This window comes from Rhamphochromis longiceps, linkage group LG12 (genome assembly GCF_057381845.1).
Source record: "Rhamphochromis longiceps isolate RC_006_pf linkage group LG12, R_longiceps_female_GT1.1, whole genome shotgun sequence".
NCBI classification, from domain to species: Eukaryota; Metazoa; Chordata; class Actinopteri; order Cichliformes; family Cichlidae; genus Rhamphochromis; species Rhamphochromis longiceps.
In genome coordinates this window covers 12,006,820-12,032,964 of record NC_140568.1, presented here as the reverse complement: position 1 = coordinate 12,032,964, position 26,145 = coordinate 12,006,820, and the positions used below count along the sequence as shown (strand labels likewise).

The 26,145-nt window shown below is 43.2% G+C and overlaps 1 protein-coding gene and 1 pseudogene across 1 annotated transcript in view; one reads left to right on the top strand and one right to left on the bottom strand.

The window, feature by feature from the left end:
• Positions 1-26,145, bottom strand: part of LOC146656980 (syncytin-A-like) — a 208,336-nt gene that overhangs the window by 71,427 nt on the left and 110,764 nt on the right. The window lies entirely within an intron of this gene.
• LOC146656982 (uncharacterized) lies at positions 22,677-24,046 on the top strand (annotated as a pseudogene).

The following is a 26,145-nucleotide window of genomic DNA, read 5'->3' as shown; positions in this document are numbered from 1 at the left end:
GCTTATTACAGATGGTTGAAACGACTCGTACATTTCTCTTTTGCACTCTAGTTGTATATTTCCAAGTATGTGAGTCGACATTCTGACTGTGTAAAACAGCACATCTTAACAAAAGTCAGTTAATAACAATTAATCCTCAAAAAAGTAGAGAGTCCCCAGACAGCAATAGCCAAAAGACTGAATTTGCTTTTGTTCAGTATTAATTTGATCTCTTTATAAGCTTGTTGGTGCAGCCCTCCACAACAAAACTAGTTTTTCATTTTGCCGCTTGGGAAAAATAATTGCCCACCCCTTATGTTTTCAGTTTATGAAAGTTTGCACGAGAATCTGCTTGAACTGCAAACCCAGTTTGCTTTACCTTATAGCTAAATTAAAAAGGTCTCTTTTTCAGGCTGTTGTCACATTTCATTTGTATGTTATGTTCATATTAGTATTATTGTCCTACAGATGCATGCAATGTATTTTTGCTTTTCTTTTTTCTTGTGATTTTTTGATGTTACGGTAGATAGATAGAAAAGCTCCTCGCTCAGTGTCTAAATTATGAACCCAAATCAAATATTTTGTGGTAAACTGTCATGATCCATGGTCTGTTCCCAGGACTGTGACTGTTTTTGTTTATTGTTAGGAGCTCTTTGTTTGGTTGTTTTATGGTTTCTTTGTTCCTAGTTTTGTTTATTGTTTAGGTTTAGGTTTTCATTTTCTCAGGTTCCTGAGCCTTTGTCCTGGTTGTGTTTTAGTTCTGATTACGGTTTGTGTTTATTGAGGTTATTGATCTTTCCCTCTGTCTCATCCTGCTGTTATGTTCTCTCATTTTTCTATGTGTCCTTCTTTTAGTTATAATTTTCCATTTACAGTTTTCCATTTAGCCTTAGATGATATCAGCTTTAATATAAGGCATGTTTCTTGTTATCTTGTGCACGTCACGGGCATCTATATTATCCTTCAGTCCACGACACAAACTCAATTTTTGCTCCAGTTTTTTCCTTTGTTTGCAGGCTGTGATCAGCTGACCTGTACTGCTGTTACTGCTCTGAGGTTTACTGCTCTTTGTGGATTCACACAGCTGAATTCAGCAAGATGTAAGCAGATGTTTCAGGAGTCGTCCTGCCTTAGTTTTGCAGCACGTTTCACAACATATATAAAAATCATAATGTCACATGTACAGACCCAATATCTGATTTAAAAACATGAGGACTTACATGTATGCTTGATATTTCCAATTTATCAAACGGCGCTGAGGAGTCCTTACCAATAAATATAACATCTTTTTCTCCTGTCCTGTCCTGTCTTTCTTATCTTTCTCCATCTCTGTGAAGAGTGAAGTGAAGTTAGCACTCATTCTTTTGAGTTCAGAACAATAGTGGGACCTTAAGCTAGCAAAACACTGCACGGCAAACTGATGTTTGTTGAGCTGATAGAAACATTGCGTTTGAAATTAGCTGAAATGTAAAAGAGAAAAATAACTCCCTTTATGCTCCCTCCTCTTTTGTAGCTAGTTGCTGAAGTACTGCAACTGCTTATGGATATCTGACATCTGTGTAGCAAAAAAACAAAAAACAAATACTGGCTCATTTTATCATTATCATCATCATCATCGTTTGTTTATATAGCACTTTAAAAACACACAAGGCTGACCAAAGTGCTGAAGAATAGAAACATAATAGATACCATAAGAATAAGAAATACGATAAAATAATAAACATAGCGAAAACAATAAAATATAAGTAAATACAAGTCAGTCAACCACTGAGTCAAAAGCCAGTGAATAAAAATGCGTTTTCAATCTGGATTTAAAAACCAGCACTGATGTCGATCGCCTAATGTGAAGAGGAAGATTATTCCAAAGCTTAGGAGCCATGATAGAGAACGCTCGGTCTCCTCTCAGTTTCGGCCGTAATTTGGGGACTGAGAGCAACAGCTGCTCAGCTGACCGGAGCGAACGAGTGGGGACATAGGGCTTCAGCAAATCAGACAAATATGCAGGTGCCAGACCATTTAAAGATTTAAAAAACAAAAAAAGAACCTTAAAATGAATCCTAAATTCAATTGGAAGCCAGTGGAGGGAGGCATAGCTGGACTGGCCATCGGGCATTTGCCCGGTGGGCCGCTGGCGATTTTTTGTTTTTATGGGCCGATGGATTTTTTTTTTTTTTAGGAAGGGTATATATAATGAAAGGTGTTGGATTGGCCAATTGGTCATGATCGACTCTGGGCTGGACCAATTACAGCCGAGGAGGCCGGATGCACCCTCCCCCTTGTTTAGCAATCACGTGATTTTCGCGCATTGCATGCCGGGAACTCGTGGCAAAACAATCCAAGTACCGCATCAAATGCAAGCATTTGCAGCACCGCAAAACGTTCATTCTCCGGTTCCAATACCTTCTTGTTTTTTCTTTGCCGCACAAAAAGGAATGTACAAAACAAAAGGAGAACAATGCCGGTCCGTACAAAGACAGACTCGATGAAAAGACAAAGAAACGATACGAGGAAAAAATCAAAGGAGTGAAAGGGTCAGACCCTTACGAGCACACAGAGTGGACAAAGGACGTTAGCGTGCTGCCCAACTTTCACCACGCTCAGATTTATAATTATACGGTTCTTGGAGTGAGTGCATACACTCATGAAGTTTAGTAACTTCAGGTCACTGCAACAAGCCCAGGTACAGTTTACCGACGGATGGGTACAGGACCTTGAAATGCACCGTGTAGAACGAAAGACCATCGTACGAACAAAGGTAAGTTTACCAGTCTCACAAATCATCGTCATAGATACACATTCGTTAACCGTTTATTAATATAACCTTTGAGCTCAACGGTAATTAATTAGTAGTGGAAATAATTTCTGGTAGCATCACAGAAATGTAGCAGTGACAATAATAATGTATGTTGTAATCGTACTGGACAATTAGTGATACAAAACAACTGTTTTATCCTGTGAATAAAAGTATATGTTTTTGACAATGTACCATGGTAATAACAGAAGCGAAATGCAATATTGTGTCAGGACAATTCACTATTTATGCACAATAAATAAAGGAGCATAGCGACAATTTCTGTTCAGCGCCAGACTTGCTTGTAACCTATATCACCAATTATGTTAAGAAAAATGACGTATTAACGACTAAAAAACTCTGACCTTTGTGGGAATGCTTGGAGCAGACTAACATGTGAGCTGGAGTGTTCTGAGACGTTATATTTGGTATATCCAGACCATCCGTCGGCTCTTACTTCGGAAACATGGCTTAAAAAATTTCTCTTCAACGACGTAATCCGATAAAAAAACCGATCTCTTTACCCGTCGGCTTCCCGTGGCTGTCATGCAACCGGCTATTGCAGTTAATAATACAACAGCTTCTTGCCATTTTTTGGGTTTCTTTTTATCGCTGTGTAACTGAGTTCAATTGAAAGCTTGCGTGCCCTAGTACCTCTTGCCACAAGTTCCCAGAATCCTTTGCGGTTTTACCCCTGAATGACGTCACATTTTTAATCTTTATCCTGGTGGGCCGGTCTCTAGTCAAAACGCCCGGGCCGATTTTTTGTCCCAGTCCAGCCTTGGAGGGAGGCCAGAACCAGAGTAATGTGCTCAAATTTCCTTTTACCAGATAAAAACCGTGCCGCAGCATTCTGTACTACTTGCAGGCGGGTCAGAGTGCCCAGTCCAGCCTCTAATAAAAGGGAGTTGCAATAATCCAAGTGTGAGGTTATAAAAGCGTGGATAACAGTCTCCAAGTCACGCCTTGAAAGAAAAGGTTTAACCTTCGACAGATGCCTGAGTTGATAGAATGACGATTTTACCACCCCATTCATGTGGCCATCAAAGGTAAGTGCAGAGTCGATTTTTAACCCAAGATTGGTAATCGAGCTCTTCAGGTGAGGGGTCAGAGCAGCAAGGTCAACATCAGGGATATCAGAGGACACACCGGTACACACCGGCTCACTCCTTGGCGGCCGCTTGTCGGGGCCTGGGGCTCGCTCGGGCCCCTTTGGAGGTGGGGTGCCCCCGGCCTCTCGGCCTGGGGCTCGGTCACTCAGGCACAGCTGGGGGCCGGCGGAGCTCACGGGCGCGTCACTGCAACTCCCCCTGACTTCTGCTCCGCGGCTGCTGGGCGAGCCCTCATCTGGGACTCTCCTCAGCTCTTACTGGAACAGTGGCGCGGCTGCCCCTCTGTTGGTCTTCCATGGTCTCTTGTGTTCTGGGGGCCTCTGGATGTCTGGAGTTTTGATCTCCTCCATACCCGCTTCACACCCTGGAGGACGGGGCTGTGGCCCCCCCACACTCCCTAGCAGATCATTACATGGAGAAACCTTTGGAATGCAAGCATGCTGATCCACACAGGTATGCACACATGGGTATTCACAGACGCGGACTAAAGCTTTCTTGGCTGCTGCCTCAAAGCACACTGTGCGCTGTCTATCTTGCGTGCTGCACAATATCGTTTATTATTTAGTAAATATTGATATCTATGACTAGCTAGTTTATTGTGATGGTGCTTTGTTTTCTCTATTATTACGTTGCTCTTTGTTGTTTGCTGTCTCCTCTGTTTGTTTTTTTTGTTTGTTTTTTTTTTTTTTTCTCCATACAGGTGACCCAGGAGTTCTTTTTTTTTTTCTCTCTCTTCCCCCCCCTTCTCACCGTCTCTTCTCCCCTTTGGTTTTCTTTCTTTCTCTCATTCATTCCCCCTGTCCTATTTATTAAAAAAAAAAAAAAAAAATGACAAAGGATGAACTGAAGCTCTGCCATCACGTAATGCCATTTCTGATGTCATTTAGAAAAAAAAAAAAAAAACAAAAAAAAACCGATTTCTGTTAAGAGCTGCTCATGAGATATTCAAGTTTGAGGTCATAACACATCATTAAACACTCTATAGGTCCAAAAAAAAAAAAAAAAAAAAAAAAAAAAAAGGGATATCAGAGGAACGATTCGGGCCAAACAGAATTGCTTCCATTTTACGTTCATTAAAATTTAAAAAGTTTTGAGCCATCCATGACTTAACATCACTATAGCAATCAAGCAGGAGTCTAACTGGGGAGCTATCAGAATGACTGAAAGGAAAATAAAGCTGGCAGTCATCAGCATATAGATGAAATGAAATTTTGTGTTTACGAAAGATCGCACCCAGCGGCAGGAGATACAATGTAAACAGTAATGGCCCAAGAATAGATCCCTGTGGTACACCCCATGGCAGAGGGACCACAGAGGACGATGAGGAGCCCAACTTAACACAGAAGCTCCTGTTTGAGAGGTATGATTTTATCCACAAGCCAGAAATGCCCACATAAAGCTGTAATCGAGAGATCAGCAGGTCGTGATCCACTGTGTCAAATGCAGCAGTCATATCTAGTAGTATAAGCACTACATGTTTACCACAGTCCGTTGCTACCAGAATATCGTTCATAACCTTTATCAGAGCTGTCTCTGTGCTATGAAACAGCTTAAAGCCAGACTGGAAAACTTCAAACATTTGAGAGTTGTTTAGATAATCCATCAGCTGAGTGTGAACAACCTTTTCCAAGATCTTACTCAGAAAAGGAAATTTAGAGATGGGTCTAAAGTTTGACATTACTGAAATAGCTGAGCCTGGCTTCTTAAGTAAGGGGTGAATAACTGCATGCTTAAACCCGCTTGGTACTTCACCTGACAAGAGGCTGGTATTAATTAGGTTCAGAATATGTGGTCCAACAGTAGGAAACACTTTTTTTAGAAAACGGGGATGAGCGACATCATTCGGAGAACCACACGGGTTAGCAGTTAACAAGGTTATTATCGTTAACGAAAACTAACAAAATAACAAAAACTAGAAGTGAAAAAACATTTTCGTTAATGGAAATAAAAAGAAAAACAAAAAAAGAAAAACTAACTAAAACTGTAATGAGTGTTCACAAAACTAACTAAAATTAACTGAATTTATAGCAAAAATGTGTTTAGTTTTCGTTGATGTGTGCGTGTCATACAATAGTCAAGGGTGAAAATGAAGTTTAGTTTCCAGATTTTTTTCTTGCTGTCTCATTATGCCAGCAGGTGGCAAGTACGTTAGTCGAGTCGTCTGTGTTGCTCCGTCCACGCGCAGAATCATGTCAGGAAAAGTCGGGAGAAAGCACCAGAGTCCAATTTGGGATTACTTTGAATATGACTGTGTTTTGGATAAAGCAAGTGTCTTGTAGTGGAAAGAGACAAATTATGAGGGACATTTCTAAAGGGAAAAAATCCCACAAACCTTAAAGCGCACTTGAAAAGCTCACACAAGAAGGCAAAGGAGTTTATATCTGGGACTCTCCACCATTTGACCTTAGAACTGAAGAAGCTTCTCGGATGAGAGGTGAAACGTCTTCAAGCAACTTAAAGAAGTCCAGACGCTTTTCTTTGCAAGCTCCTTTGACTACGATGACCTGGATGACTGAGAACCTTCACAGACACACTCACACAAGAAGGCTAACCTAGCTTACCTTGAGAAGGGAGCACACTCAACCCTCATTCCCAGAAAACAGAAGCTAACCCCAGGCAAGGCAGCGTGATGCATCCCGGGACAACAGGACGGGGATATCTACATAACTGTGTGAGTCAATTGCCTTAAAAAAGTTTATCAATTCACTTGAACCAAAATTATGAACACCCGGTGCTGCAAGAGTTAATAGTCTCATTGGGGCCAAGATATAAAATTTAAAGTTGCCTGGTATCAATGGTTGTTCATCTGCCGTTATTTATTTATGTATTTATTTATTTATTTAAAGAACCCACAGTGTTGGGAAGGTTACTTTTAAAATGTATTCCACTACAGATTACAGAATACATGCCCCAAAATGTATTTTGTAACGTATTCCGTTACGTTACTCAATGAGAGTAACGTATTCTGAATACTTTGGATTACTTAATATATTATCATGCTGTTTACAACTACATGAATGTACTATTGCTGTGTGATTTATTACTATTACTGAAGGTCCGCGGCTCCGAACCGTAGTAAAGGGACCTCTGGCTAATACCGTGGGTTCCGTAGCCGAAAAATAGCTTTACTTTGTAGTGTGGGTCAACTTTGCTTGCGAGAGACAGAGAGAGGCGTTGAAAGGCTGCTCCAACGGAACTTATTGTTTTTGGAGGAAAACACGAACACGGTATACAGTCGAGTCTTAATAGCTTACTTACAACTGGGCTCGTCAGGCACTCTTCTTGGCTGCAGTGATTATTATTATATTTACATGCTTCCAGCTCTCGTTTCTGCTCATTGACAGCTTGTACTTTTCCTTTTTTTTCCCTCCCTCGCTCACAGACACATAACGGGTATGGCAGTCCATTCTCCCTGCAGCACGGACTACACTGCCTATGATGCTACATTCTTTAGAGCTATATCTGTAGCATTCTGCCTATTAGCTTAGCACAACAACAACAAAAAGGCGCTCTCTCACCCAGGAAACACGCAGAGAGAAAGTCACCCTGTAACCATGGCAACCGTAACGCTGCCGCCTGGAACAACAGAACACAGCTGTCAAACAAAACCCAAACAGTCCTGACCCGCCACAATATGAAACAGGAAAGTACCGTCCTGTAATCAATTTATTTCAACAAAGTAACTGTATTCTAAATACCACCTTTTTAAACGGTAACTGTAACGGAATACAGTTACTCATATTTTGTATTTTAAATACGTAACGGCGGTACATGTATTCCGTTACTCCCCAACACTGAGAACCCATAGGTGGAAATGTGAGTTGTCTGTCTCTGCGTGTTAGCCCTGCGACAGACAGGCGACCTGTTGACCTTTTGTTACACTTAATTATTGCAAACACAGCTAAAACTATAACTAAAACAAATCAAAACTAAACTGAAACTAAGGATTTTCAAAAAAATAAAAACTAAACTAAACTAGCAAACAATTGGTAAAAACTAATTAAAACTGATATAAAATTGAAAATCTGAAGTCAAAACTAAATAAAAATAAAAACTAATGAAAATTGCAAAACTATTAAAACCCTGGCAGTTAACACAAGCTTCTCTAATTCAGGTAGAACAATTGGTTTGAAAGCAATAAGCAAATTTAAACAGGAACATGCACAGCCGGGCCAACAGAAGATAAAGTGGAGGGTATCAAACTGGCAACCTTATCCACAAAGAAATTAAGAAACTTATTACACATAACCTCAGAAGATTGCAAAAGAACATGATCCTCTGCATTTAGTACAGAATTAATGGTATACAGAACACGAGGGTTATGTGAATTAACAACAATAAGTTGTGAAAAATAGGAGTTTTTGGCAATCTTTACTGCCCTCTGATAAGCTTTACAGCTCATCTTAAGAGCTTCCAGAGAGACGTACAGTCTGTCCTTTTTCCATCGTCTTTCACATCTACATTCTCTTCTAATGGCTCGAGTAAAATCGGTTAGCCAAGGACTGGCCTTGGGTTTACACTGCCTGAGTCTTAGAGGTGCAACAACATCAAGGGCAGATTTACAAACAGAGTCCAGATGAGATAGTAATCCATCTACAGAGGACGACTCAGAGGGACTGGACACAAGTTGTTCAAATAGTGTTGAAAAATGCTCAGCAGTATCTGAGCCGAAGGCACGATAACATCGCGTAGGTGCAGCCCGGTTAACAACAGGACTAAGAGGAACAACCTCAAGTAAAATGGGCATATGGTCAGAGAATACAGCATCCTCCACATGTAAGTTACAGACAGATAACCCATATAATAACACCAAATCCAATGTGTGACCACGTTCTTGAGTGGCACATTTAACAGATTGAACAAGATTAAAAGAGTTCACCAGGTCCATGAATTCCTTAGCCAGGGGCTTCCCTGGGCAACAGACATGTATATTGAAATCACAGAGTAGCAGGACCTGGCCATACCGGGATGCACAGTCAGCGAGAAACTCAGAAGACTCAGATAAAAACTCCTTGTTATATTTAGGAGGCCGATAAACTATTGCACACAGCAATGAAGGCGAGTGGCCCAGTTCACACAGGCAAAGTTCAAAACTGGTGTGGCGTGTCCATGAGGATAGTTGCTTAAACTCAAAGTGTGCTTTAAAAACAACAGCTAACCCCCCGCCACGACCAGAAGCTCTCGGAGCGCTAAAATAAGCACAGCCAGCGGGCAGCAGTTCAGAAAAGACGCTTAACTCACTGGGTGAACTCCAGGTTTCAGTCAAACAGAGGAAATCCAATGCATGGGAAGAAAAGAAATCCTTCAGGATGGTCTTATTCACCACCGATCTGGCATTTATTAAACCCAACCTGAGGGGAGCTGGTTCGGAGACCTCCGCGGCAGTGACAACCAGATCCGCCGATCGAAGGTTTGATCGGTCTATTCCCCTCCAACGCAGATGCCGAAGAGGGAATGATTTAACAGGGCTGCTCCCGATAGAGCCGACAACGGGAACCAACCAGGAATCCACAGGATCCAGAGCACGCGATGGTACCAAAAGTCGTGGAAAAGATTGACGAACAGAGAGTAGATCGTGAGGAAGGTAAGAAATCCGGATTCTCAGCTTAACGAGGCGAACTCCACGGGTACCCCGTCTCCTGCGTCGCTTCCGCATATCTGGTGGCAGTGGTAGGGGATGCCAGCGCAATGGTACTGCTTCCAGGTAGGGAGGCAGAAAACCCTGGCTATCTTTACCAAACCAAACTGAAACTTTGGTGGATGAGCCGATTTTCAATAAAGTCTGGCGATCATACAACAGTATTGAACTGACATGTTGCACAACATTAGCTAAAAACAATAAAATCAAACAGATAAAAAAGAGCGGTTGACAGCATGCCAAACACACAGGCGCCATCTTTTTACATACTTGTGTTAGTATGTAATGCCTGATTATGGCGCACGATTATGCCTCTTTCATCTGTTTTTATGTAACTTGCCCTGGTGATTGATACACGAACAGAATCGCCTTTCATGTGCTACTGTTTAGACGCAAATTGGTTTGATGTATGAAGAACTGCGGTGAAACTACTCAAGTAAAGTGCAAATACTTGAAAATTCTACACAAATGCAGTAATAAAGTATTTGTATTTCATTACTTCCCACCTCTACCAGGACTCTAAAGCAAGGCAAGCCACCCATTGCACCCTCTGGATTGACACAAAGAATGCCTATGACTCCATGCTTGAATACTGGAGTGCTTTGCTCTGCACAAGGCTAATAGTGTGCTAATAACATTCATTTGGAACTCAATGGGACTGTGTAACACAACACTGCAGGCCAAAGGCAATCGCACAAGTCATCATCAGGTTTGGAATATATCAAGGTACACTGTCCTGCTCCTACTGCATGTATGGGAGTTGACCATCAGCCACCTCCCATACGTGGAGGACATTAAGCTTATGACAGGAGTGAGCGAGATATGTAGTGGTGGTTGATAACTATCACATTTGTGATAGTTATGGCAATCTCAGCAGATAGTAACATGAAGAATAAAGAGCATGAGTAAAATAAAGAAGTACTGAAGGAACAACTGGGACAGATGTGGAAGGTAAAGTCCTAAGTGGTCAGAGTGGTAGTAGGGGAATTAGGTGCTGTAACCCTGAAATTGGAACAGCGGCTCCAATAGATTCCTCAGAGCTTTCTGTCCAGAAGAGTGCTAGGATTAGAAATACGCAAGACACTGCAGAACCCTCAAACTCTCAGACCTCTAACAGAGGAACACAGACATACCACCCCCTAGGGGTGAGATGGATTTTTGTTTTAGACAGAGAGAAAGAGGGAGGGAGAGAGATCAACAAACTAAAATGACATACAGTGATCCGATAGCCAAAGAGATTTGACTAAATCTGACTGAGTGCTTGCTTAGGATGTACTGCAAACCTCCACTGTCACAAAAAACAAACTTTTTTTTCAATTTTATATTCTGCCATGTGAAATTGTTTCAAAAGACCTCGAATAATACTGTGTCACAGCCCGTTCATCAAGTTGCAAATAATGTTGCAGTTCTTGTAAAATTGACGTTTTTTGCAAATCAGGATTTATACGTATATTATTCTTGTTAGTCTTGATTTATTGTTTTCTTTTGGTCAAACATCTCAGAAATAAGATCAGTGGTAGTTTATTAAGATGCACAGTAGAGTGTTTGTTCAAACCTGGCAACCCTTTACTAACTGAACAGCCGGCTGGTTTTATTGCTGGTAATAGCTGCTTCTCTGGCATTTTATCAGCCCATCTGTTGCTGATGATTGGAGCATGTGGTCTGGTACTATCCAAACACACACACACACACATACATGAATATATCATGGAAGCCACACAAATGATTGCACACAAATGCGCACAGCTTAAATGTGCAAATCCACACAGGTGGACAAACATAAATGTGCCACAGCAGACAACAGCCTGCACCTTATCCTTGTAGTACACATCTTATATTAATACACATATAGTTTATTACATGCTGACGTGTATTCACAGCTCCAGGAAACATCACAAACATCCACTCATCTTCCATTCTAGCACTGTTAACATGGACACATACCCAGAAATCAGCCTGTCCTAACTCTGCTAAAGAACATATATAAAAACTAGGGGACTATACATACACATACATACTGTATATGAACATGGTTGCAGAACCACTTACACGCACCACACTAGTATAATAAAGGCCTGTTTTTTGACTTTGATGAATGGACTTTAGATATTGTATCCTTTATATGGGAGCAGAAATTGTCAAATGAGGAGTGGAGGAAAGATGCAAGCACATGCATAAACTGACAAGTACAGAAATATCAACACGGTTCCATACATATTATATGGTTTCATGCATGCATGTAGACATGTATAAATAAACACACAACAATCCTGTCTCTCTGCTTGGGGAAGCCCAGACTTTCCCATGATTAATAGGGTTTATGTGGTCCCAATTCTTTACCTCATACTATCTCTGCACTGAAGCTGGAAAAATAAGCAAGCAGTCAGCTAACATGACACAGGCAAGAAAAACTCCCTGATCGACTCGCCAGCCTGCATATAGCGTGAGCAAGATAGCGCTTAACGTGCAATGTTCTAAGCTCAGTGAGACTTAGAGCCAGAAATAAGAGCTCATTTGCAAAAGGCTTTGTACATGTTGCTTATTCTGCATTGCCCTACATTTCTACTGTTAGCACTGACGTGTATCATTACACAGATACTTCTATTTAAAATGCCACCTTTTACCTCCTAAAAAGATGTATCAAAGCCTTTCAGCTACACCGTAATCTAATTCAAAAAGCTATTTCAACTTTCTGTAAGTAAAAGCAGAACAGTGAAAATCACTTAGAAATGAGAAGGTGTTTGGCAGCTTAACCCTCGGCTTTCACTGGAACGTGACAGCCTTCTGGGTGTTTATTTAACTTTACCACAATAACTTGCACTGACTGGCAACTTTTGGAGTTCTTAGTGGAGAAGCTGTGCCCAGGAAAGATAGGCTGAAGGGTAAATGTCTACAACCAAATCTTTCCAAAGTTGTGAAATATAGCAAGAATTTGTGTATTGTGGAGAGTGCAGAGTGTGGCTGATAGCAATGTTGATACTTACATCAATCAGGCATGACATTATGACCTTCCTTATACTGTGTTGGTCACCCTCACTGTTGAGGCACAGACTCCACGAGACCCTTGAAGGTGTAGTGTTGTATCTGGCATCAAGATGTTAACAGCAGATCCTTTAAGTCCTGTAGGTTGCAAGGTGTAGCCTCCATGGATTGGACTGCAAAGTGCTTTGTACTGACACCTTTGTATCAGAACCAGCATTCAATTTTTAAACAGTTTGAGCTACTGTGACTTGTTTTGGGCCAAAAACATGTCCAAAAACATCAAAAAGGCCCAAAAAATAACAATAGCAAATAAGAGTATTGGCATTGGTAGCCTTTGGGTGAATATGAGGCCCAAAATATAGAAAGTCTTGATTAAATAAACATTCATAAGCCTTTTTTGTGATACCTTGGTTTCTCATATAATGACTGTTTGGGATCGTTCATTTTTAGTTTTAAGTAGCTGACAAAATCTGCCTAAATAGATTATGCTAGCATATTGGTGATTTGCAATATGTGAGAGCATCTATCCAACCAAACTATAAATGGGAACTATTCCAAAATCAATCACTGCCACCTTTATATGTACAGGGCTGGAAAGAACCCCAAAACTGGTAATGAAATTCACTTCTTCAGATTCATCTATTAGACCAGTGAAGGCCAACTATGTATTGAAAAGAGCCAAAAGGCTGCAGGTTTTCATCCCAAGCACAGACTCCATCCACTGATGAATCCCTCCTTTCAAGCAGAGAGAATTAATCAGTGAGTGTGTCTGATGAAGTGATCAGTTGGAGTAAATTCCTGCAGCACGGTGCACTCTTTATTTCAAGACTGGCGGCACTTTATTTCCTCTTTAATGCTGTCGAAATTGGCTTGATGTCTGCTGATATGCTATCTATTTTCAGGCTGCTATATTGGTGCTATTTGTGCTATTAGGGTCCTAAAATGTCTTGAAAAGCAAACATCATCAATAATTTCTGTGACGAAATTATTGATGAAATGAGTTGTGAGTAAAAATACCCTTGTCGCATAAGGCATTTAGAATAAGTTTTTAAAATACCAATCATGCTGCCTAGCTTTGTCAGTATAGGCTGTGTATACCCAGTTTGGTTATACTGGGTGGCGAGATACAGACTTTACTAGTAGTTTAAACAAAACATCAATTATTCAAATCTAGCACCTTGTTATTCAGGCCTGTTCTGAAGAGTTAGCCACGCCCATGTGTGGGAGAGGTGTGGTGGTCTGGCTGATGGAGTGCACACAGCACGAGCCTTTTGTCCTTTCAACTGATGGATGCTTTCATGGTCCCAGCTTTAGAGTGGATGCACATGCATACACACAGAGTTCTTGATGTTATCTGGAAGTCACTCACAGAAACACAACTGACCGTTACTTGTAAAGGCCTGAAACCTGATCCACTGTGCCCGTTTAAGTAGAAGACCCACTCTGTGAAACAGGCAGAAAAGCATTTCTTTCATTTAGCCACCTGAGAAAAGTGCATGTATTCAAGTGATGCCACACATTGCCACATCTGATTTTCTTAAGCATTAGTCAAGTCTCCTCTGCATTTAATCATGAGCTCATGAGCTGCTGAGGGATCATACAGCGCCATTTCTCCCATTGCTTTCCCCATATGCAACTTCCCTGAGTCAAGCCACTGACTATCTACTCACACTCCTCTCCTGTTTATCATCTCAAGGCAATGGCCACAGCCGGCTTAACCAACTGACAGAGATTCGTGCTTACACAAATCCAAACTCCTGCAGTGACCTCCAAAATGTTTAGCCGCTGGCAGTGGTAGCCGCAGAGTTCCCCAGTCAGTGCAGTTTCTCCCTCCAGTTGCTGTCAGCCCTCTGTCAGCTGCCATCCATCATGGTCCAGCTATTTGGGGTCACCTGCAGCTGACTGAGCTAAGACAAGAGGGCTTGTCAGTCTGTCAGTCACTGAATAATGACACCAGGCCTAGGTGACCTCAAGTTCTCATTACCAAAGCTGCAGTAGAGTGGGGCAGAGCAAAGTAAAACAGACTGGACTAAACAGGAAGTGAAAGGCAGGAACATGTGATCCTTCAGTCAAACTGAATGCCCGTCACATCAGGTGGAGTAGTGATTTTCCTTCTTGCAACAGAGAAGTGTTAGACAGTGATTTTTTGAGTGTGGATTTAAGGACTGCAGCAGCGTGGAGGAGCTTATCAGGCATGCTGAATGAAAAATGCATGACAGGCTCAGGTAATTATTCTAATCCAACTTCAGAGAGAGATAGTGAGAAAATGAAATAAAAAAAATTATCATTAGGCTTTGCTCTGATCAATAAGCTGCATATAATTAAATGATGACTCTCGCAAAAACAGCACCCTACACACACCCGGCCATTTCCTTTGTGCTTGGCATTAAGCCCGAGAACTTAGCCCACCCCGTGTCCTCCCCCCAGTACGTCCAGCATCAGCATCCAGAGGCAAGCTCATCCTGCATGGAAAAATGATCAGCCATGGAGCTGAACACTGCTAGCCTCATAAATAAGACTGAAGCAACGGTTGAGAGGGTGTCCTGACAAGAGGCATCTGACTGTCCAGTTCCGTTGGTCCAGCAGCGGGGGTGTAAATCACACGTCTGCCAGTCCTGGGATGGTGGACCTAAAGGGTAAAGGAAGAAGGACGGAGGTAGAAAGGGGGCTCTTTTCCGCTTATAAGACCCATCTCCAAGGTAGGCATTGATTCGTAAGTACAGCTGTTTATGCCTGGACAAAACTTTGGTCTTGTGCTGCTGACAATTAAGCAACACCACAGGCAAAACTTGTGGTGGGTGAGAGAGAGGGCAACCGGCACTTATCTGCAGGGAACAGAGAGTGACAAACGTTACTGACAGGGACTAGCCAGAGGAATTCTGATCCCCTGCTCAGAACACACATGCAGATAAAGCACAAATCGTTTATATTCCAAGAGCTTTCTGAACCCCCGTCCTGCTTGGCTACCATCTTTGCCTTGATTTATCTCCCTCCTGGCTATCATCAGAAACCACACACTGAGAGTTTACACTGTTCCACTCCAGGTGCACTGAATTTAATCCAAACGGCAGGTCCACTATAAGTTACACAACAGAACTGAACGTTTGAACACAAGTATACATAACTTAGGCTCGTGGTGTTAAGAATAACTGTGAGCTGCGCAACATTTGAGAAATTCGGAAAGGCTAAACTAATGTTTAATTATTCCTTTGTCACTTTTAAAACTCAGGCTTTTGACTAGGACTGATATAACATTTTTTTACACAATTTACACATTCATATAACACAACAAGCAACAAAAGCATCACTTTTTCACATTAGCTGTTATTACTGTGACTCAGAAGGGCAATATACTGAATCCTGAGTTATCCTGATGCATCCATTGGTTTGTGTGAATATTGGACAAGGCACTCCGGTATAGAAAAAAGCAATTGTATGATTGTGAGTTTGTGTGACTGGGTCAACAGGGCTTGTAGTGAAAGTGCTTTGAGAGCTCAAGAGTAGAAAAACACTTTTGAAGTACCCGTCGCTTTCTATGTACTTAGTGTCTAGTATCAGACCATCTCATGAGTCAGCCAGGTACAATGATAAAAACACACAGCAGTCATAAAATGAGATCTAATGGCTTGTGCATTTGGGCACAAACTGTCCCTTTGTTTCTGACAGTCAGCTTGACATCGAAACAAATGTACTTTAGTTTGAGCTGGTTTTTTGCCTGCACCGCATATTTTCTGAGACACCTCTGAGGGGATGCATCACCCAAGCAAACTGGAAAACCTAACCAAGTACTCTGGTGTCTAAATCTAAACAAACAGCAAGCAAAAGCATAATAAAGTGAAAAAGTAATACCAAAGAAAGTGTGAAAAATGATGCTTCCCTGTGGGATTTTAAGCTGTAGTCTCTAAGTGAATGATGAGAGAGTTAAGCTTTCCAAACTGCACCATTGTTTTCATGAATAAATACAATTTCATGACTTTTTCAGAAGCTGCCTAAAAAACCTATCTACCCTCAGCCTGTTTGCCAAACAAGGCACTGAGAACAAACTCTTCTGGAAGCCTCACTGTTACATACTAAGGCATGAAGCAAGTACTGTGTTTATACTGAATTTTGAATTAAATTTCAATTTAGAATGTATAAAAAAGCCTATTTGACATTAATATTGGAAGATTAATAAATGTATCAGAGAGCAGCTGTGTATTTAACTAGGCGGTGTATTCAAAGCTGTGGCAGGAAGCCTTGTGTATATGTTTCCCACACTCACTGAAATTGGGTCTTATCTTATGACCCCATCCCCCCTTTTTGATTTCTGTGTTTTCATCTAGTTAGCTCTGGATTAATGGAGTCTAACTTGCTCATTTTCATATTATTTTGTTGTTGCTGACTGTTGGAGAAATCCCAGAATACCCAGAAAATATCAAGTACTCTCCCTGGGAGTACCTGTTGAAACTCAATATTCAACATTCAAACATGGAAACATGAACCTCGTTGCTGTGAGGTGACAGTGCTCCAACCACTCCACCAATGTGGTGTCTTATTAAAGATCATATCTCTATCAAAGCACACTGTTTCAAGTCACTCTCTGAGCAACCTCTGTTTTGAGATACCCCCATAACATTTAAAGGCCAGCAGTTAATTGTGGCAACCTGGGCAAATGTGATGGGAACACAGTTCTTGTGGTAGTGTCAAGGGCCGCCTTAAACTCTGTCAACACACGCCATAACAAAAATGCATAGAAAGGACATGTATAGTTTCACAGATTCACAGATCTAATCCAACTCAGGAGATTCGGGTCAAATATGATCCAGAACAACCCCAGTGTACAACACTTTATAGTACCTTTGCAATCGTTTAATAGGGTTAAACTTAGACTCCTGAAGTGTGGCTCCTTACCTTTAACTTTTTGTTGGCTGATAAAGCCAAGAAAAGAAGCTATAACAGAGTGGTGAGAACCAGCAGTGCCCAAGTAGTTGTGTATGCTGATCACTTGGCATTCATATCAAGTGACCAGCACAACACGACACAGTTACACACTGTAGCTTTAATTAAAAGCTAGATACAAAGCTAGATGATCCCATTTATCAGACAAGTACTGACTCTTATCCACTTTTAATTAGAGAGCATTAGTTGTCTTAATAAAACCCCACTTCACATGACAGTAAAGCATTAAAACAAGAAAGGCGGTCCGGTAGCTTCGGATTCACTGTTCCATACCTAAGACATCATCTCTAAGTACATGTTCTCCGATAAGATTGCCAGCTAAAAAATGAATAAATAAAATTACAATCACAGTCTGACAGCTGCAGTGTAATACATCTCATTTTACTGCTGAGCTTTTAGTCTTGGGCCATTAGCAAAAAATCTGGTGTGGTGAGTCCTGCTGATGGTCCAAACCTGAGAGCTCAGCAAGCATTAAATCAAGATCTATTACAATGAAGGTGCTACACGACATTTACTGGTTGTTGCAGCATCTTTTGAATAACTATAAGTCCTTAAATCCACAACATTAAAAGCAAAGAACAGAGTGCCTCAAATAGTTATTTCATGTGGGGGTGGGTTTTTTCTGCTTAGTTATTGCCAATTTCTTATTTTGCACCTGCATCTTAGACAGATTAGCTCTGCAGTCCTTCTGTTTTCTTGTATAATACAACATTCAGTGGAGTGGAACAGCTCATTATGAATTTCAACGATTACATATTAAGAAGGGGAAAACTTTAGAGTCTTTGGCCAGTGAAGCATTTGTAGCACTGAGTTGACCCTGAGGATTGAAAAGCAACATGACTTCAAAATTTACTGGGGAGGGTTTCCAAGGTCTAGTTGTTAGGCAAACCGCCCGCCCCTGAGACGTAATAAATAATGATGAGTGCTCAAATCCAAGGTTGCAGGATATTTGTGTGTACAGTGTGTGTGCATCTGGCCAAGAGAATTTTGATCCATTTGTGTGGGTATGCATGTTTGGCCTTTCAGGTTGGAGAGTCTCACCCATCCTAACAAAGGTTAAGCAGGAGAAAATTCTAAAACTGAAAACTATATGTAGATAGATAGATAGATAGATAGATAGATAGATAGATAGATAGATAGATAGATAGATAGATAGATAGATAGATAGATAGATAGATAGATAGATAGATAGATAGATAGATAGATAGATAGATTCACAGTTGGCATAAACATACTGACTGCTTCACGTATCAGCACTGCATAAGGATCGATCGAAACATAATTTTAAGCTACATGGGCGTAGACCCTTAAAGGACAGGATATTTTGGGGCAGTTTTGATGATGGAAATAAAGCTGTGAAAATAAAATAAAAATCAAATGTTTATCCTGCTTCTTCTGCCTTCATTGACGCATGAGTCAGGACACAACTCTGCAGAGGAATGGTGTTGTCAAACAAGACTCTGATCTAACTATCCAGCTTATTATCTGATAGCGATCTCCTCAGGCAGATTCGATTGCCTTCACAATGTCTCCAACTTAATCACAGCATTCTCTCCCTCCCCTGCCTAGATTATCCCCTCCTACTGAGGAATCAATTTGCCTGTCACTGAAACGTGGTCCATGCCTAAAGAGGGTGAAGGAAAGTCTCTTTGATGCAGGTAACTGGAATTCAATTATGTTCCCGTGGCGGCATGAAACTGGAATGTGAAACAATAGAGGGATAAAGGATAAAGAGAGGGAAAAAATGGAGGAGAGAAACATGCTTGTCAATGAGCATGCACGTGTATTGAGTTTGATAAGACACTTTTTGCATGTTCAGAAATTTCATGTAAATTAATAACTGTAACAGAATTATCATCCTTACCTCAAACTTGCCAAAGTTACCTTGGTGAGATTTTCCAGCTAGCACTGCTAGCAAGTTGTTAGACTGAGATTAGATGTGGTTCAGATATTACCCTGCATGATGGATGAATAAGGAGCTTTTTGATCTCTTCCTGCAGTGTGCCCTGCAGGAGGTCAAAGTTGCCACTTATCATTTGAAATATCTCAACATTTATTCCCTGAATTAGCATAAAACTTGGTAAAAAATTCAAGTGTATTTCCTCAGGGTTCCTCTAGGGCCACCATGGGGTACACATTTGTAGTTGTGTGTGATGAGTCTCAACAGTCCTTGGATGGACAACCATTTTATATCTCTCGCTCTCATTTTAAATGCTTTTCATCCAACTTGAGACACGGTGCCAAAATAATCATGTATTGAAATATACATGAGCGAATTCAACAGCAGCAAGATCTTGGTTTAAGTGCAACTTCCAAGGGAAATTTAAAAAGTTTTTCGAAACCTTTCAGGCAAAGTTTTTCAGTCTGTGTTATTAATATTATCAAATTTGAAAGGTGATTTTCTACATGCAGACCTCAATCTCGATGGTGATTTGGAATTAATGTTGGGACAGTGCTTTAAGATGATTGTCTAAATAAATGTTCCAGGCTTGTTTCAACAAGACATTTGTGCAATCATCTGATAACAATCTGAATTTATTCCAGTACTTTTGTTTTATGGCAAATTCGTTATGGTAATACGTCTTCAAAACTCACTATCTCATAAGCCTAATAACTTACTTGTAATTAAGTACTAACAGTTGACACTAAGCTGGTAAGCAAGATGCTTATAAGACATTATTTTGACAGTTATATTATATTGGCATGATAATGTGCATTTTATGCTAACGCATTGGTCTGTCTAAATATAAATGTAAAAAAAGTTGTTTAAAATGAATAATCAGACCTCATATTACCATTTCACCCCAATAGATCACTCTGCTTTCAGACTGATACCTTACTTGTGGTTCTTAGGGTATTTCAGAGTAGGATGGGAGGCGGAGCGCTCAGCTTTCAGTTTGGATTCAGGAGACAGACACCACCTCTACTTTTAAGATTAGGCTTTAAAAACTTGTGATAAAACATATAATTAGGTCTGAATCAGGTGACCTCAACAACTAACCAAGCTATGCTGCCATAGGCCTAGGCTGCTGGCAACTTCCCATGATGCATGGAGCATTTCTTCTTCACTCCTTTTCATGTAATCTTCATTCCCAACTGGTGACTCAGCTTCCTTGAATCTTGTCATAACCAAGTTCAGGGAGGTTCAGTTAATTTCTGATAAAAAGGAGTTTTTCCTTTCCACTATCGCCAAGTGTTTGTTCATAGGGAACTGTCTAAATGTTGGGTTTTCTCTCTATTATTGTATAGTATTTACCTTAAAATGTAAACCACCTTGAGGCCTATTCTGCTTTGTTTTTTTCTTAGCTAAATTAAAAGGCTTGAGAACATTCAGTCAATCAAGTTATTTGTCTGAAATTTCTGGTTGACCCTGCAGCTGTTCTACTTGCCTGTTTTATTAGACTGGACAAGGCAGGAGTTTCCATTATCGGCGCTTTGTTAGCTAACATGCTAAAGGAGTTGTTAAAAACTTATCTCTGCACTTTAACATCACATGTTGGTCAAGGTGGTTAGTAGGAGAACATTCATCTGCTAAGATGATAAATCATAGAGTGCATTCTTGCTAATACTAGCTCTGTTTCCTCATAAAGCACAGACCATATAACTGAGCTCGAAGCAGCGTTTTTACTACTCTCTCATCTGTCTCCTGTTAGAGATTTATCTAAAATAAATGTACAAATCACCAGGCCTTGCAGATTTAGCAGCTCAAGCCACTGTTAACAGGACGTAGGCACTCAAACATTTGAGGGATGCTACAGATTTCAGTGGAACTGGATACAAGCAGAGTCAAGCTTGCCTCCAAAGGCAATTGTCATGGCCTGCTTTCACTGTCACTCCACGGTCTGCCATCGCAGCCCGTGACAGAAGGATCCAGCCACTATGGACCCAGCGGACTCACCGCGGAAGCGCAGCTCCCGTTTTGACGGGACCCGACTAGTGCTTGGAGGGCCTCCGTGCTGCCGTTCCTCGCTGGCAGCCTACCCTTCGGCCCACTCATCTGCTTCCTCTCCGCGGACGCCTCGGTCTCGCAGAGAACGCCCTAGCCGGTCCCGGGAGGATTACTATGAGCCTGACAGCAATCAGCTTACGCCCGCTCAGGCATTCTATAAGATGCTAGGGATTATTCTCGTGCCACCCGACACACCCAGCGCTCCCACATCACTGCAGGAGCAGCCACATCAAAATCCGCCCTCGTCACATTCCGCCAGCTTCATGAACACTACAGCTCGTGTTTCTCCGGTTTGGGAAAATAGAAGTTTTCGTTTTAAGAGCGATTATTCTCCCATAGGTTCAGAAGACTGTGCGCCTGACGTTCTTTCAAATCCAGGAATCAAGACTGTTTCGTCTGGAACGCTTTATTCTGGGGCTATGTTTGTTCAGTCAGCTGATCAGCAGCCACCTTCAGTTCGGTTAGCTGATCAGCAGCCATCTTCAGTTCGGTTAGCCGATCAGCGGCCACCTTCAGCTCGGTTTACAGCGCCACGTCTGGACCCAGCGGTCTCTGAGGAGAGGCTCGGGGGAGGTTATGGATAAGGTTTACCGCATGTGTGAGTTGTGATGGGAGAAGCCCACGGAGGGGTTACGTCGCGCCGTGGAGAGGCGGCTGCAGGGGATGCTGTTTGAATTCCCCTGGTTGGTGGACTCCCTTAATTCAGTTGTCCTGGACTTCCTGCTTTCCACCCTCCACCTCCACTCTCCTCCTCAGGCTGCTCACCGGCCCGGACAGCTGGTGGATTCACAGCCTGAGACGCCGGCCCCGACGTCTACATGGAAACGACGTTCGCGCCGCCGGCGTTCCTCACCGCAGCCGCCCTCCCGGACATCTCAAGAACCGGCTGTGGTGAGTAATAAGGACACTTTTTCATTTCTCACCCCATCTGCTTTTTTTTTTTCAGTGGATGGTGACGCCGCTGACGCTGCTGCAAGCCGGCCTACAGTACGACTAGCGTCGCCTCATTCAGCAGTCTCCATGCCGCTGGCGGCTTCACCTTCTGTGGATGTAGCGCCGTCGTCATCTCATCCGCATGTAGTCACCCCTCAGCCATCTTCACCGGCTCTGCCTTCACCTTCCCCGCCTGCGTACACCGCATCACCATCTTCGCCTCCGGATCATCCATCTGTGACTGGAGCGCAGCCGGAGGTGCCCGCACGGCCAGCTGTGGGGCCCTGCGAGCCGGAGCTCATCGAGCGGGAGCCGGAGCCCAGCGAGTGGGAGCCGGAGCCCAGCGAGCGGGAGGAGCTCGCTCTGCCCGAGCCGGAGCTCAGCGAGCCGGAGGAGCTCGGCATGCCCGAGCAGGAGCTCAGCGAGCGGGAGGAGCCCGCGTCGCCAGCTGTGGAGCTCAGCGAGCCGGAGGAGCTCGGCATGCCCGAGCAGGAGCTCAGCGAGCCGGAGGAGCTCAGCGAGCCGGAGGAGCTCAGCGAGCCGGAGGAGCTCAGCGAACCACCAGCAGAGGAGCTCGGTGAGCGGAAGGAACAACCGGCGCTGCCAGCCGAGGAGGGGCTCTCGCTGCCAGCCGAGGAGGGGCTCTCGCTGCCAGCCGGAGGTCAGCGAACCGGAGGGACCTCCACGTCTAGCGCGGCCTCCACGCCATCCACGTCCAGTGCGTCCACGTCAGCGACCGGCGCGTCATAGACCATGTGCCACGCCTCGCTGTTGCTCACTGGAGCAGCGACGTTGCCATCGGACCCGTGGCAGGCCACCAGAACCGTTCCGCCGCCACCGGACCCGTGGCAGGCCGCCGGAGGAGCAGCACCGCCGCCACCGGACCCGTGGCAGGCCACCAGAACCGTTCCGCCGCCACCGGACCCGTGGCAGGCCACCGGAGGAGCAGCGCCGCCGCCACCGGACCCGTGGCAGGCCGCCGGAGGAGCAGCACCGCCGCCGCCGGAGGAGCAGCACCGCCGCCACCGGACCCGTGGCAGGCCACCAGAACCGTTCCGCCGCCACCGGACCCGTGGCAGGCCACCGGAGGAGCAGCGCCGCCGCCACCGGACCCGTGGCAGGCCACCGGAACCGTTCCGCCGCGGCTGCCGGACCCGTGGCCGCCCGCCGGAGCTGCTGCGTTTCCATCAAGGGGTTAGAGGTAGGCCACCTGAACTGTTTTGCCGCCACTGTCTAACCCGCGGAGGGTCCCGCTTGTTTTGCCATCCTGCGGGTCGGCCGCCGGAACTGTGTTTGCTGCCACTGGACCGGGGGATTGGACTGTTGAACTGTGTTTTTCTGTTGTTGCTTTGTAGTGGCTGTTTAGCGGAGTGGTTTTGGGGCCCTCCGTCCTGGACCTCCCGCCGCCCGCCCTGGGTTGGTTGTACTGTTGTTTTTGGTTTGTGTTTTTGGGTCGTCGGGAGCCGACCCTTAGAGGGGGGGTACTGTCATGGCCTGGGTCTAGGGACCCAGGGCTCAGGCATTTTCAGTTTATGTTTATGTTTTCCGTGTTGTATTGGTTTGCTCTCCATCTCTCCATGTGTCTCTGTGTGAGCTTCCGGAGGTGTGGGTTCACTGAGGAGACTGCGAACCCGGAAGTGGTCTACTCGAGAGACGGCCGCACCTGCCGCTCGTCGTCCTCTGCCAGCTGCAGCAGATTACGCTCGTCTAGGAACGGCATTTAGGACTGCAGCTGAGCTGAGGCCGACGCTGGATCCTTGAGTCAGAACTCGTCAGTACTGCCGTGAGCTTTTACGTAACCTCCGCGGAAACAGATCCCCTGCTAACCCTCTGCCTTTTGTGTTACCAGGAATCGGGAGCGGGGTGCGCCTCTAAAGTCACGGTGTGGGAATTGGAGTTTTTTGGAGTCGCCACCTTTCACTTCTCACGGACATCTGCACTGTGTGGGATTCAGGGAGAATCACCACGGGACCACAGTGCTGGGATTTTGTATATAGTTGTGTGTTTTTCACCTCCTGTAAATAAATCCACTGTCCTTCACTTAGAGTCTCGCGTTTGGGCCCTGCTTTCACTGTCACTCCACGGTCTGCCATCGCAGCCCGTGACAGCAATAGCCACAAGACGGCATGAATTTAAATATATGATCAAACAGACCAGAACCCTGATGACCAAATGCTGTTTGAGATGACAGGAGAGAAATGTCCATTCTTAGATTTCACTGGACAAGCACTGCTCTCCTCGCATTCCCTGATTAAATACCACTCTCTGAATCTTATCAAAAAAAAACAAGACAAAAAACCCCAACTGAAATAAATCAAAATAAAATCCCCCAGACCTTCACTTTGCTGCTTTTATGTATGAAATTACTCTATACTCTTGTCTTGCTGACATTGTTATGTATCCTTGGATTTTGTCCAAATAATGACCCACTGCCTAACCCTCTGACCTCCAGCTGACCTGTTACTTGCTACTACTAGTCAATTAACTTTTTCAATGAAATACAGATACCGCCACCACCCTGGCCCATCACTTGGCCCACTCATGCATAGGGCACTTGGGGTCGAATGCCAGACCAATAAATCTGACCAGAAAATGGAGATCTGCTCAACCCTGTTTACTTTAAAGAGCCCTCTCTGACTCTCTCTCTCAAACTGATTCATAGCCCCAGGCGTGAAGGATGATGGAAGGCTGACTGAACAATGAACACCTGTGTGTGAGTGTGTGTGCATGCATGTGCCTAGCCAAGCAGAAAGAATGACCTTGCCAACCCTGATGTCTCCAGTGACTGTTGGAGAATTCATTGACAGTCTTTGACTACTGTTTCTTTTGCTGGAGCATCCATCTGGGTCTGTTCTGAAGGCACACATTTCCTTTCTGTTTGCATTAGCATGCACCTTGGGTGTGTGCAGATGGAAACAACAAAGAAGTTTAAATTCCTTAGGATATACTGAAGATACATTATTAATCAGATTTGTGCTGTGCATATGACAACTTGAATACCAAGATATTGCAAAGATATTGCCGATGATGTGTCTACCATCACATTTATATGCAGTCTATGCTTAAAGAAAACTAGCCGGGGAATAAAGAGACAATATGAACTAAATTCTAAGACTAAAGTCACTGACATCGTCCTTTCAAATCCAGTTGCATCCAATTTAAAAGTTTTCATGGCAAGATGCATTTTAATGTTAAGTATAGCAAGGTCAGGTGGGAGGCAGAGGCAGCCTAAAGCTACTCTCTGCCAAAGCAAATCAACCCAAAAAATCAGATTCTGTATAAACAAAATGCAGTTTGGGACAGATACAAGAAAGATGCCTTCTGCTGCCAAAAACATCTAAAATTACATTCCCTTCTGCTTACTTAGAGACTAATCAGAAATGAAGGAAGTTATTCATTTACCCACAAGAAGCCTATTATCAGAACAATTTTTTCTCAATTTTTGTCTTTTCAGTCACAGTGGCGATTTAATAGCAACAAAAAATGTAGCAGAAACAATTCTAGGCAGACCAACTTTGACTTAAACACATAATAAAAACTAATTAACTACTCAATCCATAACACTCCCTGCAGAGCCTGTTCCTCAACGGATTCTCTCCAGTCAAAAAATTCTGATCCTGTGAAAATGTAATTATGTAGATCTTGAATTTAATACAAACTGTCTACCTTATAAGATATCCAGGAAGAAAAATCGTCTCATATTGAAGCCATCTTTTGTTTCCCTCAGGGAACAATGGTTATATGCATAAACTTCACTTTAATAGTTAGCTGTCAGCACAGAAAACACCTTCAGTTATTTAGGCAACAGTGGTGGAAAACATAT